This window comes from Thalassophryne amazonica, chromosome 14 (genome assembly GCF_902500255.1).
Source record: "Thalassophryne amazonica chromosome 14, fThaAma1.1, whole genome shotgun sequence".
NCBI lineage: Eukaryota > Metazoa > Chordata > Actinopteri > Batrachoidiformes > Batrachoididae > Thalassophryne > Thalassophryne amazonica.
Window position 1 is genome coordinate 74,991,453 of NC_047116.1, and position 17,120 is coordinate 75,008,572.

The 17,120-nt window shown below is 39.2% G+C and overlaps 1 pseudogene; it reads right to left on the bottom strand.

The window, feature by feature from the left end:
• Nucleotides 1-5,441: 5,441 nt before the first annotated feature.
• LOC117524300 lies at nucleotides 5,442-10,411 on the bottom strand (annotated as a pseudogene).
• Between the last annotated feature and the right edge of the window lie 6,709 nt (nucleotides 10,412-17,120).

Genomic DNA, 17,120 nt, shown 5'->3' on the forward strand with positions numbered 1-17,120 from the left:
GACGTCACATCGCACGCGTCGTCGTCCTCTTCTTCTAGCCAATCATAATGTAATAACCTCCTTTGAATATAAAAATAAAATATACAATATCTAGTAAATCTATATATACTACTTGGCAAATATCACATACATAAAGCTAAATTCAGTCAATCTAAGCCCCTTCTTAAACTATGGATAACTGAAATCAACACCTACCTTAAAACTTTAAACAATATACCATACAAAAAAAGCTTTACCAATAAACTTGGTAAAGAACTTCAGTTTACAATAAACCCTCCCATACCCCTCGGATCTGTGTTGTATAATATGTCTTCTGTTAAGTTTGGGATGATGTCTGCCTGTACCTCCTGTTATGTTTTTTCCTTTGTTTAAAAAAAAAAAATATTATTATTATTATTATTATTATTATTCTTTTTCTTCTTCTTCTTCTTCTTCTTCTTCTTCTTCTTCTTCTTCTTCTTCTTCTTCTTCTTCGACTTTTAATGGCGGCTTGCAATCTTGGTGCATTACCACCGTCTACTGGACTGAGGTGTAATCACTTTGGGATGTCAATGAACGACTAAATTAACAAAGAAAAAGAAAAAATAAATAAATTCGTGCACAAGGCTTTTCCTACATAGACATTATAAAGGGTAGACCACTGATCTGTATATATTATTGGCTATATGTCATTGGCTGCTGAGCCGCGAGAAATGCGGCCGCCATCTTGGACCGGTCATTGTGATTCTATCACGGGGCAGTGAAGGTTTGATTTGATATTATTCTTGTTTATTTTTTCAATAATAAAGTTGTTCTTTGTTATTTTCTGTGTTCTGTAAAGGGTCTTTTAGCACTGTGTAAAGCGTTATATAAATACAATGTATTATCAGGGTTGGGTAGCGTTACTTTGAAATGTAATACATAAGTAATCAGATTACAAGTAATCCAAATGTATGTACATACATACATGTAATCCACATGTATTCTTTCAAAGTAATCCTACCCAACCTTGTGTATTATTATTAGTAGTATTATAATAAGGTGCTGAGAGTTTGCAGAGTCCTCTGTCAGGGCTTTTAGCTGGAAAACTTTCACGAACAAGTTTGTCCTTGTGTAAATATGGTTTGGGGACGTCATGTTCTTATGTTAATTTGGCAATTTACATTTATATTTTATTCTCTCTCTGCTTTGTACAGCCTTTCTCTCTCTGTCCGGATACGAAGTATATTGATACACTATGTGATTTATATATTATCATTTTCTGATATATAACGTTTTAATATTTCTGTATGAGTTATATTGATACTCTATATATGCTTCATATATATTGTGCTTTTCTCTGATGTATAACGTTTATCTATTATATATGTATATATATATATATATATATATATATATATATATATATATATATATATATATATATATATATATATATATATACACACACACACACTCTGATTTATATATATTTTTCGTTTTCTCTGATATATAATATATCTGTTGTGTTTTATATGGAAACATAATGTAGTCAGTATTGGTTTATATATATAAATATTATTATTATTATTATAAATATTACATTATATTCATATTTATTATATTTATAAATATTTAGCAATAGGCAGCAGCGGCCGATGCTGTGTCTACACTTTATAGGTTTTTTTTTCCAACATTATTTTGAATTCACTTTTCTTACAGTTACAACATTCTTGGAAAAAAAACATTTCCAAGAGTAGAGGACATAACAGGGAAGATAAAAAAAAAAACATAAAGGAAAGAACTAAAATAAAATAAAACTGAAAAAAATAAATGCAAGTTACAAAATTAAATTGTATTAATTACAAATACTTTTTGTTTTTATAGCTTTTCTGTTGTTTGAATCTGAAATTGAATCAAGATATAGTTTAAAATCTATAACAAAAAGGTCAAAAAGCAGTTTTTCTGCCTATTGTTTTACTTTTGTGTATGTGAAACTTAGCAAAAAATAAAATCAGGTTGATAAGAAATATAGCAGAGGAGTTTTTCGCCTTGAAATCTGTGACATCAGAAAAAAACATTTTAAAATAAAGAAGAAAATCAGGTTTGGTATTATTGGAGATCAGAGCTGAAATATCCTTCCAAAAGTCTGAAGCAGTCTGAATGGAACTATAACAGCATGTTTCATGATTTTTTTTGTGAAAATTGGGGAAAAAAAATCATTCAAAATCCAGCTGACCACTGTGTTTAGAGTAAACAAACTGAATGTCAGAGGGTAATATTGATAATCTGGGATGATGATCTTATCATCAAGTGAGAGACAAACAGTCAAAAATGTGAGAGAGATGTTAGAAGCCAGGTTTAAATGAAAGATCTCAGTAAACGTAAACTCATAGGCTTTGATTTCACACAAACAGAAGGTGAAATTAAAATGAGTCAGACAAGATACATTGCAAAGATCTTGGAGGGGTTTGATATGACCAACTGAAAAACAAGGTCAGCCTCATGTGAAAAAAAACCCCCTGAAATTTAACAGTGAAGAGGAACCTCTTGATTGAAAGAGACACCATGAAGTTGTTGGCAGCTTAATTTATGTCCTGACATGTACAGTACAAGACCAGATCTGAGTTGGGTTGAAAATAAGTTGTCACAACAGTTATCAGAACAAAAAGAACAACATGTGTTGAGGTATTTAAAGGGAATTGTAAACTAGGAATTGTGTTACAAAAGAAGTGATGTAAATCTCAAACTTGTAGCATAGTGATGCTGACTGGACAGCAGATCATAATGACAGAGTACAACTGGGTACTACAGCATGATGCTGCCACCACCATGCTTCACTGTAGGGATGGTGCCTGGTTTTCTCCAAACACAACGCCTGACATTCACACCAAAAAGTTCAATCTTTGTCTCATCAGACCAAAGAATTTTGTTTCTCATGGTCTCAAACTCCTTCAGCTGTCTTTTGGCAAACTCCAGGCGAGGGACCATGTGCCTTTTACTAAGGAGTGGCTTCCATCTGGCCATTCTACCATATAGGCCTGATTGGTGGATTGCTGCAGAGATGGTTGTTCTTCTGGAAGGTTCTCCTCTCTCCACAGAGGAATGCTGGAACGCTGACAGAGTGGCCATCAGGTTCTTGGTCACCTCCCTGACTAAGGCTCTTCTCCTCTGATTTGCTCAGTTTAGACGGGCAGCCAACTCTAGGAAGAGTCCTGGTGGATCTGAACTTCTTCCATTTACAGATGATGGAGGCCACTGTGCTCATTGCGACCTTCAAAGCAGCAGAAATGTTTCTGTACCCTTTTCTAGATTTTTGCCTCCAGACAATTCTGTCTTGGAGGTCTACAGACAATTCCTTTAACTTCATGCTTGATTTGTGCTCTGATGTGTACTGTCAACTGTGACCTTATATGTAGACAGGTGTGTGCCTTTCCAAATCATGTCTTTGCTGACGGTGCTAGATCTTTTAGCAGCTGTCCGTAGCTTCATCCATTAGGTCCACTTAATGTACGATTCCTGAGAAAATGAGCAGCTCATAACTTTTAATGTCCACACCACAGTGTTCGGAGAACCAGTTTGCATTCAGTAAAAAACAACATGTAATATGCAACATGTAAAATTTAGACCTGAAATGACTGGTATTCAAGTCAGATGACATATGTCACAGATGTCCACATTTGTTGAAAAGGTGTCATGTTTTCAAAACACTTTCACCTCTAGAAATTCTCATCAGTCTTGTGTTAAATCCATGTTTCTGAGTGTTTTGTGGAACCACTGTCCATGAGCAACCCCTAGTGGCCCTGATTATATGGGGAAAATAACATTTTAAATTTGGATCAAAGTCTAAGTTAAGTGCTTCACAAACTGTTTAAAACGATCATGCCCTTGTTTTCAGTTGATACTCTTCCTTCTGCATGTGGCAAATTTTTCTGGTTCCCCATTCTCACTTCTGTCAATAGACTTTTGTTGTTTGGCCTGATTAGATTTGGAAGTCTTTAAATACCTTCTTCATCTCATCTTGCTTTTATTGGCCTCATCCCTTCACGGAACAAATGGACATGCCTGGTTTTCTCTGTTCTGCCGTGTACACTCAGAGTAGAGCTTAATCTGCATTCTTTGTAACATCTCATTGAATCAAATCAAATATGTAACAAAGCTGACTGAGATTGTAAAAGCTGCTTACAAGAAGTGACTGCTGTTTAATCTTGTTAAAAATGCGACAACTGGGGAAATCTACATTTTTCGGGCATATGGGTACATTGTTAAATTGTTTTTCTTTATGAGCTTTTTTGTTATTTTTGAATCTGTGTGTGCCGAATAAACAAATTAATTCATTCTATTTATACGTTAATTTGGTTTGTACCCAGACTGTGAAAACAAACCATTTCTGCAGTTATTTTGCTTGCGGCTGTCTTCTACCTACACATAAACGTGAGGATGTTTAACGTTAAAACCCCAACATTTAAGAGAACCTGTAGGTTGCTTAAAAATAAACTCCATGATGGTATGTGGCATCCAACCTGGATTGTTTACCCTTTCATTACCAACAATGAATAAATGTCATCAATGCCTAAGTCCATCTTTTATTACATTAAAATAAAGTGAGATTTAACAACAACACTTGAGCACTTGTCAGTCATATTTAATGAGGCCTCATGCATTGATTTGTAGCGTCCTTCCAGGGAACTCTGTTAAATGTATATTCATGAATTTATATCATGATCAGTCCATTTTAAAACACATTTAATTCTCTTCCATGACCAGTTGTGACTGTAAAAAATGATCTGTAAATTGTCAACAGCACAAGTTGTAATTTTATTTATTCTGTGTAATAGAACCCCAGCTAAGTTGAGTCATTTTTTACATTGTATCAAGACACTAAACTGATTTAAATAACACATTTTATAAACCAACAGATAACTAGACATGTTTCTGTGATAGCTCTATTTTAATTTTTACTTATCCTTGAGTAAACTACATAAAACACATTAACGAGGATCAATGTGGCGAACACAATAATGTAAATAAGTAGACTCGTAACAGTGCAAAGTCATAATGTGACAAAAACAATATGGTAACAAGATAAATGCTGGCAAAACAACTATACACAGAGAAGAGAAGAATATTAGATAGACAACAACTATTTTACATCTATCTGCACAATAACATTGTACATCTTCAAAACAGTTATTTTTCAATCCCCCTCCTGCTCTGTTTACATTTGTTTTGTTTGTTTTTTTTTTGATGAGAAGTGTAGGAATGTCCAAAGAAATAGAAAATCACATCTGCAGTGCGGCAGTAAGTCAGGTCATTTTATTTTATAATGAAAATTAACCTCTTAACAACTGGAAATAAATTCAAGGTGACCACAGCGACTGTGTTGTGGAACAAAAAATGCCTCATTTCACATGATAATTTACTGCCTGATACATTTTGGAGGATAATCATTTAAAAAAAACTATTAATTTAAGAAGAAAAAAAACAAAAAACAAAGCAGGAAATGCAGATGAGCGTGTCGACTTAACAAAAATTTTAAAACTCGCCCACATCCACCCTCTTGTCCCTGAACTTGTTTCTGGTCTTGGTCCGAGCCTTGAAAACAGCTGCATCCTGATGATACTGTATGAAAAAGAGTAAAATACTGTAACCTGAAAGTTTTAAAACATTATATGTGGAAAACAGAGTAGATGTACCTCAACAACATGCAAGTACACGTACCCGCTCCGCACGAGATATTTTCATGTGCTTCATTGTGGCAGCATTGACCCAGGTCCCATGCAGTTCAAACACATCTCTGATGAATTTGTTCGCCTGGTTGGAAAAGTTCAAATCAGTGCATTTATATTCTGAAAGTTTATCTTTAATCCAATCAAATACTGTCGATTAAAACCATACCTGCAGGTGGTAGTTCATGGCAGTGCCCACAAACTCTGTGTACGTCCTCTTCCTCACCCAGCTGTCGATGACCATGTACTCCGTTCCAAACCAAATGGTCTCAGCCTGGTAGTCTCCCTCCTGATGCAGCAGAGGTGCGGGTTAGATAAAAGCAGCCACCACGGTGCTTGAAGTGCATATTTCTGACTGAATGCTCACCTCAACCGCCTTTAGTACGTCTCTGAAGTCCCAGCACTGCTTCTGCTTGTCAGTCAGTGGCCAGCACGTTCAGTTGGTTACAAAGACCGTCCCAGTCCTCAAACTCAAACTCCTGAGGAGATGTGCACATGCTTAACAAATTAAACTCTGCCATTATTATTCTGTTATTAAATAGAAACTTACAGAATTCATGTCTCTGGCCAGCTCGAAGAGCAGAGCGATGGTTTCTCCTGCAGCGATCTTCATGTTGACATCCTCACTCTCGAACAACCCAGGCAGCTTGGGCAGGTGCCTGCAGAACAACACGTGCACATAAACACAAACGTCTTTATTATTATTATTATTAATTGGTGTGGAGCTGGACGGTCTGGGGATCCTGAGAATTGTAGGTACCATCCTCTTGCAAGTAGGACTGCGTGAACAGGGTCTCAAAGCACTCCACTGTGACTTGAACATCCTACAACAAGAAACATAAAGAATCAGAAGATTGTGCATGCCACATCGAGGGTTGAAAAAAAACCAAGATGTGTAAACTTACCAAAACGTCATCTTCTGTGACCAACATACACAGGTTTCTACTTGTTGCCACCTATCAGAGAAGAAGTAAGTCCTCTGCACGTTAATACACCTACTCGCCTACCTTCAACATCATTTATTCTACAAACTGCTCAAAGCACTCACAGCTTGTCTGACTTGAGTGTTGACAGAGCCATCTGCTAGAATGTTTTTGAAGATGGGTTTCAGGACCTTGAAGACCTCCTCACTCTCGATGCCAGAGCCCAGCTGGATGCACATGAGGCAAGCCAGAGAAGCGGCTGCTCACTGCTCCTCACCTTTACCTGAAAGAGAGAGAGGATGAGCATTAAGTTTGCTGTACATTCGGTTTGTCACTGTAGGAAAACAAATCTATCAGATGTGGAAAACAAGAAAAACTACCTTTTTTGAGGCAGTGTTCTATGTTTTCTGTGATGGTCATCCTCTGTCCGAGATGAACTTGTAGAGGATCCGTGTGGACATGGCCTGCTTAAGTCCAACCAGATCTCCTTGTCTGGTCTTAGCACTGGGCATATGAGCACATAAAGCTTCGTTATCATCATTATTTTGGACTGCAGCATCACAGACTCCCGTCCCAATAAATAACAGGTGCACTCACACTATTACCCGCAAAAAAAATGTTTTTTTTCCCCCCAACTCTTATTTATAATAATGAATAAATTGATAGTTTCCGTTCTGTTAGTCCATGAACCAATCAGGTTTTTGGTACCACTTAAGGGGACTAAATGGCACACCCCAGCTTCAGTATACTGTGGCTACACAAAAATGAATGGTGGCCATTCCAAGATGGTAGCTATAACCAGGTGGAGGTCAATGAAGAATTACACAGAGGTCAACATTTAAAATTGCACCAATCATGTTGAAAATTATGCCACATTATTATATGGCTGCAATGCTACGCATGCTCTGATTGGCTGATTTCCAACCAGTTACCCTGACAATCGGTTCGAAACACGTATCCCATTCATTACAAACCAGAAAGCTTAAAACACGATAAGGAAAAACAAGTTGGACATGAACATACTCCATAAATATCTAAACAGCATCAGCAAAACACAGATTGAAAGCTAACCAGCTAACGACCAGACCATCTGTTAGCAAGTTCTTCGTGGAAGTGAAGCGAACAGGTTTGACTACGAGCCTTGGTGTTTTTCACACAGACCTTGGTCTGATATTTTCCCGTAGAGACCTCACACTTGGTTAATAATTCTCTTATTTTTCTGATCCGTTTTCTGACTTTTGACCCCTGATACCATAAAGGTATCAGGGGTCAAAAGTTAAACTTACTCCAGTAAGTCCCTTTGACTTCTCCCTTGTTTTCACTTTGAGTCGCCGCAACAGATCTGAGGTGGTTCTGCATATTGATTTGGCACATGCTTTACACCAGGTACCCTTCCTGACTCAACTCCACATTAGATGGAAAATGGGCGAGGGTGGCCTTGAACTGGGAACCTTCCGCACTGGAAACAATCATACTTAGCCACCACCCCTAAAACTTAAACTTACTCCAATTTCGGTTAAAAAATGATGCAAATTATTGGTTGCACGAAAGTGGTTTTAAAAATAACTAGTTTGGACCATCTATCATGCTTTGTCATGATACAACATAAAATGTCATACCTTGTTTGACTTTTACTTTGTAGACCAAGCATTCAATACAGTCATCACTCCATTTTATAATTATTCTTAGCTCAACAAATAGTTTGCATCACTTTTTACCAGAATTGAAGCAACTTTACCTTTTGACCCCTATACAAACTGAAATTAACCTTTGCCACCATTTTTGCCATTTCTACCCAATAACATTAAGTCGTAGATGCTCCAAAATATACTCTAACTTTTTTGGAAATCTTTATAATCAGACAAATAATGCATTGTACTTCTCAAAATGACCAGAGCATTTTAAAATTTTGACCCCAACCTGGCGATCTGTACCACCCTAGGATGGCCACCATGCATTTTGGCATAGACCATGTTATACTGAGGCTGGCTTGTAAGTGTAGTTTAGTCCCGTTAAGTAGTATCAATTAGGTCAAAATTGGACTCTGGCTCATGGATTACTTATGCAAAGAAAATAGGCAAACAATAAAATGTATTCAGTGTCATGACTGCGTGTGGCGTGCGTGGCACAGAAAGTGGTAGGACACACTATGCAGACTGAGGCTGAGGTTGTGAGGTAAAAAATGAGCTTTATCAAAAAACAGGCAATGGTCCGGTACACAAAAGGCAGTCAGCAGTGCGGCAGTACAGACAAGCGAGAGGCAGATTCGTAGTTCAGTACACAAGCAGGGGTCAGGTTCACAGCGTGGCGGAGATCGAGTAAAACAAGCAAGGTCAAAAAACAAAGCAAACAGACTGTGACAAAAAGGCGAGGGTGTGACACACGATCGACAAACTAGCAGGGAAGTGAGGGACTGTGAGAGCTTAAATACAAGGGGAGTAATCAGGGTGTGATGTAAAGCAGGTGCAGTGAACAAGGCATGGCTAGATGAGAGTGGAGTGACACGTGGGTGTGATAGACAAAACAACTAAGGGCCAGTGACACACCCACAACCAACAGAGATAAAAAGAACTGAATACCACAAACTGAGTGCTCATGTGTCAGGACCCAAAAATAAGAGGGAGAAACTTAACTAAGACAGAACTCACCATGTGGCCAAAATAGAACAACAAATAGTACTACATATGATCAAAATAAATAGATAAGTGTTACTAAGAATTAAGTGGTAAACGGAACAGATGACTACAGAATAAAAAGGTGATAGAATAAACGATAAAGTGGCAAACAGACTAACTGGGAAATAGATGAACATAGAATTTAATACACAACCAAAGGAACGTAATCAGAAGAAAACACTGAAGATAAACAATAACCAAAACCACAGACTAAAGCATAATACACTAAATTTGATCAAACTAAACTAAAGGGACCATGAGTAAAAGAATACAAATGCAAAACAATGAGCAATAAAGAAAAACAAACTACAAATTGGACAGGAACAAAGACAAAACTAATACATGACAACGAGGTGAAACAAGAAAATAAATGAAACAAAACTAATCATAAACAGAGCATAACAAATGATAAAACACAAGACAGAGATAAACAGAAACCACAGACAGAATAATCAAACCAGAAGTGAGGCAAATGATGAAACCATGACTAGGGCTCTGAATGGGCCAAATCCTGACATTCAGAGCCACAGTCACTATCAGAATTTCATTTTATAGTATAAGCACTGCTTTATTTCAAAATGCCTCATAAGTATAAAATGTAATGCTCAGAGCTTTGTAGAAGTTTGTCTGCCACGACATGACAACTATGCAAGCAGACTAAACATCTGAAGCCAGACATCCTCTTATCCACCGTGTTGTCTATGTATCCTTTCACCTTGTACTGGAAATCCTCCAGAGCCGTATCCTCATTAACTTCGGCTCCCAGAATTACCAAGAAAGCTGTCAAAGTGCGCTACAGCAAAAAGTCAGCAGGGACAGATACATGCCCGTGTACACGTACCTTCATCTGCACCATTGTTAATGACACTTAAGCCACTGCAATGACAGAGTGTCGATGGAGACGTCTTCATCACTAGCAGGCTGCACATTCCTATGTCACCAATCAAACGACCTGTAATTACTGACATCTGATTTACTGCCCTTGTTGTGAATTGGTACCACCCAAGCTAATTTTAGTTCATCTGGGACAATACCAGCTGACAATGAGAGATTCACAATATGACACAGAGGGTGAGCGATAACTGAAGCACCATCTCTGATGAACCGCGCTGGGCAGGTCATCCATACCAGTCACCTTGCCAGCACCAATTTCATGATTACATTCATTACACGATCTACACTTACTGATGCTAGACAAAAATCATTGCTCCAAACACCCAGCTTACAATAAAAATTGGTAACATAAGATGCACCAAATTTACAGATACAACAGGTAATTTACCAACCAGTTTGGTGGCGATGGTTGTAAAAAACTTTTCGCCTACCACTGCTTTGTCAAAAACAGTGTCACCATCAATGCGTTACAGTAGTAAAAATAACTACAACTACCATCAGGAATAAGCCTCAGACGAGGAAGGCCACAAAACACTTACATTTGTTATTCTTTTTCTTGGACCTCGGCATTTTCATTCAGAATATAAACTTTAATTAGTAATCAACCAATACACGGCCAGCTTTTACTGTACTGTCTCATAAAATAAGAATATTCTTGTGGCACAGTACAGAAAATGGAGGTGAGAGTGATCCTGGCAATAAGACGTTGGCCGATATGATACATCTTCGTTCATACGCCATAAAGACTGAAGGAGCCTGAGATGATCTGAGTGTTTGTATCACAACGCCGGTATCCAGGATACACAGACCAAATATGGAAAAGCAAAGGCAGAGTCATGGCAACGGCGACCCTTGAAAGTAAGGAACAGACAGTACATTTTTTGGGACGTGTTATTGGAGTTTATTCATTTCCCTATAAAGAATTATTCATAGTTATTATTCATTATTATTATTATTATTATTATTATTATTATTATTATTATTATTATTATTATTATTATTATTCATTTTTCATAATTATTCATAGCCCAAATATGGTATATTTAAGACAATGGCTGCTTTTAGGCCCAACCACCCACAATCCCTCAGCCCTTTGTCAGAAAGATGAGAAAAGTTATCTTTAAAATAACTTTCTGTAACAGTAGTAACCATTGAACCACTGTCTAACAAAGAACACTGACCCCAGCAAAATTTACCTCTGCCTCAAAGCAATCACCAATGAGGTGGCCTAAATCAGAATGAACATGAACATTATTCTTGGAGCCATGCAATCCCTCCACCAGTGTTTGGCTCTGCACACTGGTGGCCTCTAGTTTCCCATTGGCTTAGGCTGGCTTTGAATGCCCTCATTCTGTTCGTTTTTAGCATTAGTTGGACAGTTTTGTGCTATATGACCAGCCTGATCGCACCTAAAACAAAGGTCTTGGTGTAATGAGTTCTGGATAGAGGGAAATTTGGGGGGGGGCTTTAATAACCAAATCCAGTTGAGATTGCTGTGCTTTCAAAAGTTCTGTTAGACCTCAGTGCTGCTTTTGATACTGTTGATCATAAAATTTTATTACAGAGATTAGAGCATGCCATAGGTATTAAAGGCACTGCGCTGCGATGGTTTGAATCATATTTGTCTAATAGATTACAATTTGTTCATGTAAATGGGGAATCTTCTTCACAGACTAAAGTTAATTATGGAGTTCCACAAGGTTCTGTGCTAGGACCAATTTTATTCACTTTATACATGCTTCCCTTAGGCAGTATTATCAGATGGTATTGCTTAAATTTTCATTGTTACGCAGATGATACCCAGCTTTATCTATCCATGAAGCCAGAGGACACACACCAATTAGCTAAACTGCAGGATTGTCTTACAGACATAAAGACATGGATGACCTCTAATTTCCTGCTTTTAAACTCAGATAAAATGTTGTGTGGGCCGCCAGAAGAGGAGGTACTGCTGGCCCACCACCAGAGGGCGCCCTGCCTGGAGTGCGGGCTCCAGGCACCAGAGGGCGCAGCCGCCTCACAGGAGCAGCTAGGGTGACAGCTGTCACGCATCACCTGCAACAGCTGTTACCAATCAGCAGGGGTACATCAGCAGGACGACGTCTCCACCTCTTGGCCGAGATATCGTTCTACCTGGAAGGTAATATTCTCAGCTGACTGCTTGACAGTAACCTTTTGTGATTTTTGTGAGTGATAACAGACCTTTTTTCCAACGAGAGGTGGAGGTAGCTTTCCTGCCGTGCGGATTACTGGGGTGCAAACGCGCCCACCTTTGTGTTTTGTTCCTCGCCAGCAGTACCAGGTCCGACACGCGGAGGCAGTGGCCACCTGGGAGTTCGGGACTTGGCGGCTCCAGTATTCCCGGGGTCTGGTGGCGGAGGAAATCGTGTGGTTCCGGTTCTGCTTTGGACAGGTGTCTCCTATCTTCGAGCCTGCCCACACGACACCTTTGTGAATTGATTCTGATCTATTGTTGTAATCTGTTGTATTTGTTGTGCACATTCACAACAGTAAAGTGTTATTTGACCTACTCCATTGTCCGTTCCTTTGCGCCCCCTGTTGTGGGTCCGTGTACCGACACTTTCCCAACATAAAACTGAAGTTATTGTACTTGGCCCCACAAATCTTAGAAACATGGTGTCTAACCAGATCCTTACTCTGGATGGCATTACCCTGACCTCTAGTAATACTGTGAGAAATCTTGGAGTCATTTTTGATCAGGATATGTCATTCAAAGCGCATATTAAACAAATATGTAGGACTGCTTTTTTGCATTTACGCAATATCTCTAAAATTAGAAAGGTCTTGTCTCAGAGTGATGCTGAAAAACTAATTCATGCATTTATTTCCTCTAGGCTGGACTATTGTAATTCATTATTATCAGGTTGTCCTAAAAGTTCCCTAAAAAGCCTTCAGTTAATTCAAAATGCTGCAGCTAGAGTACTAACGGGACTAGAAGGAGAGAGCATATCTCACCCATATTGGCCTCTCTTCATTGGCTTCCTGTTAATTCTAGAATAGAATTTAAAATTCTTCTTCTTACTTATAAGGTTTTGAATAATCAGGTCCCATCTTATCTTAGGGACCTCATAGTACCATATCACCCCAATAGAGCGCTTCGCTCTCAGACTGCAGGCTTACTTGTAGTTCCTAGGGTTTGTAAGAGTAGAATGGGAGGCAGAGCCTTCAGCTTTCAGGCTCCTCTCCTGTGGAACCAGCTCCCAATTCAGATCAGGGAGACAGATACCCTCTCTACTTTTAAGATTAGGCTTAAAACTTTCCTTTTTGCTAAAGCTTATAGTTAGGGCTGGATCAGGTGACCCTGAACCATCCCTTAGTTATGCTGCTATAGACGTAGACTGCTGGGGGGTTCCCATGATGCACTGTTTCTTTCTCTTTTTGCTCTGTATGCACCACTCTGCATTTAATCATTAGTGACAGATCTCTGCTCCCCTCCACAGCATGTCTTTTTCCTGGTTCTCTCCCTCAGCCCCAACCAGTCCCAGCAGAAGACTGCCCCTCCCTGAGCCTGGTTCTGCTGGAGCTTTCTTCCTGTTAAAAGGTGGTTTTTCCTTCCCACTGTTGCCAAGTGCTTGCTCACAGGGGGTCGTTTTGACCGTTGGGGTTTTACATAATTATTGTATGGCCTTGCCTTACAATATAAAGCGCCTTGGGGCAACTGTTTGTTGTGATTTGGCGCTATATAAAAAAAAAAAAAAAAAAAAAAAGGGACATTAGTTTACTGTGTTGGGATGAGCCTAAAACACTTTCACAAGAAGAAACAGTTTCATTTAAAATTAAACCACATTGATTACTCTTCAATTTATGCTGGCCCCCACACTTGGTCCCCACACTGGGCCCCCACACTGAGGCATCCACCTAATGGCTTCAGCTCTGGCCTCACAAATAGTCCGTTTGGGATTTGCATTAACCAAGTCTCTCAATATATTTTTAAAGCGTGATCTCGAACACCATCACAAAATTGGTCACGCAAATCTTCTGAGGCAGCCTGAGCATTACTTTTAGTAATCATGTCCATCAAATCCATTAGGGAATATGAAAAATCAATCAAGGTCTCACCCTCCAGTTGTTTATGGTTATAAAACCGGCGCTGTAACACTGTGTGGATGCATACAACCATAGACCTCTTCTAGAACCTTAAAAATGGAGTCTATACATTCTTGTTGTGGCATTGGCAAGAATTTTATCTCTGTGCGTGCAGCACCAAGATCACTAACAATCTGTGCTTGTTCTTTTTCTGTTGTACCTCTTATTTTTGCAAACTGTCTGATCTGCTCAGAGTCCAACAGTCAGTATCCACCTTGCCTGAAAAACAGTGGCAGCTTTCTATCCTGGGAAAGCTGCTATCAACTGCTACATGGATGAAACTGACACTCACCACTCAACACTCCACTCCAGTAGTCCATGGGGCAACAGCGACACCCCACAGTTCCACCCACAACAAACAATAATAAAACTATCCCCTAACATTACTTAATGAACAAGATGAAATTAGCAGAAAGAAGTGATTTTTGAGATATAATTTGTTTTAATGGGGCAGCACAGTGGCTTAGTGGTTAGCACTGTTGCCTCACAGTGAGAAGGTCATTGGTTCAGTTCCTGTGGTCTTTCTGTGTGGAGTTTGCATGTTCTCCCTGTGTTTGCGTGGGTTTCCTCCGGGTGCTCCGGTTTCCTCCCACATCCAAAGACATGCGGGTTAGGTGGATTGGAATCTTTAAAATTGTCTGTAGGTGTGTGTGTGTGTGTGTCTGTGTTTGTTTGTCTATTTGTGGCCCTGCGACAGCCTGGCGTCGTGTCCTGGGTGAACCCCGCCTCGCGCTCTATGACTGCTCGGATAGTCTCCAGCCCCCCACGACCCTTAATTGGACTAAGCGGTAGAAGATGAATGAATTTGTTTTAATTTTGTGTAATGCTGTTTATGTCCACCCGCAACATATAGATATAAGCAACAGCCAACCAATGTATGTCCCACTGCCAGTGGTGGGCACAGATAACCGATAATCAGATAACTGAAAAGTTATCTTTGATAAAGATAAACCCATAAACCACCCAAAAATGTATCGGAAGTTACAGATAACCGATAAATTCCAGTATTGTCTCACAAAATGACAAAAGGAATCATTTAAAAAAACAAAAACCCATCTGAAATATGTCTGCAAGGACTTAAAAGCATCCTTCTGATTTAAATTTGTATGTATGTGTGGATTTTCTTCTTGTCTTTTATATTTTTTTTAGATGATGTCTGAATAAAAGAGGATAAAGGGAAATGTGAAAAGTGCTTTTCTTCATTTTTCTCTCACTTTTACAAAGACATGATGAATGAGTCCCTTTGTGGCACAGTGCTCTGCTGTAGGCCTGGAAACTACTGCTTTAAAAAGCAAACATTTAAGACAAGTGACGCTTCAGAGCTTTTTATTCAGTTCTGACTTGAGAGCTGTGTTCATGTTTAAACGTATAAAAGAAGTGTTTGTTTCCCAAAGCCAATGACACAACAGTGGTGGGCCTCATCAGAGACGACGACGACTCAGCATACAGAGAGGAGGTACACCAACTCATCAACTGGTGTGAGAGGAACAACCTGCTACTCAGCGTCAACAAAACAAAGGAATTAACTGTGGACTTCAGGAAAGAACAACCAACACACATCCCACTCATCAATAGCAGTGCTGTGGAGTCTGTGAAAAGCACAAAGTTCCTTGGAGTGCACATCACAGATGACCTCACATGGACCACAAACACCTCCTCCCTGGTCAAAAAAGCACAGACACGACTCCACTTCCTGCGGAGGATGAGAAGAGCTGATCTCCCCACATCTGCACTCACCACCTTCTACAGGGGTGCCACTGAGAGCATCCTGACCAGCAGCCTCTCTGTCTGGCACGGCAGCTATTTAGCTGCAGACAAGAAGGCACTACAGAGGGTGGTGAGGACTGTAGAAAAGATCACCAGATCAACCCTACCAGCCATTCAGGACCTGTACACTTCACACTGTTCCAAGAGAGCAATGAACATCATCAAAGACCCAGCACACAAACTGTTCTCCCTGCTACCATCAGGGAAGCGCTACCGCAGCATGTGGTGCCGCACAAGCAGACTGGGAAACAGCTATATATGACCATCCACTAATAGATCTGTATGAAATCCCACTTAAAAAAAGTGAAATATTTAGGGGTGATAATTACAAAATATTATAAAGCTAGAGAAGAACTAAATATTGTGTCTAATAAAAAGACAAGTGAATCAATTTTTTAACACCTGGTTACACAGAGACCTATCATGATTTGTACGCATATTGATTACCAAAATTGAGTCTTTATCTAGAATAATGTATCCCGCTTTCTCAATAGCTATCCCTTATACTCTAATTGATGGTCTAGTGGTTAAGGTGTTGGGCTTGAGACCAGAAGATCCTGGGTTCAAATCCCCGCCTGACTGGAGAATCACTAAGGGCCCTTGGTCAAGGCCTTTAATCCCCTATTGCTCCCGGTGTGTAGTGAGCGCCTTGTATGGCAGAATGGTGAATGTGAGGCATTATTGTAAAGCGCTTTGAGCATGTGATGCAGATGGAAAAGCGCTATATAAATGCAGTCCATTTACTTAAATCAATTAACCAAATAAATTTCAACTCTATCTGGAGAAATAAACATCCCTATCTCAGAAAAGGAGACTCAGTAAAACCATTAGATGAAGGAGGCTTACATGTAATTGATTATGAGGCAATGAATGGTATGATAAAACTAAAAATGGTTAAAACAATTTACTCAAATTACTAATGGTTTCTGGCTTCATATTCCCTTGAAAATATTTGAGGCATGTGGGGGTATTAATCTGTTGTTGAGATGTGACTTCTGTTTGTCCAAACTTCCCATTAAGTAATCTAAGTTCCATGAACAGGTCCTGCTCTATTGGAAAATGGTCTA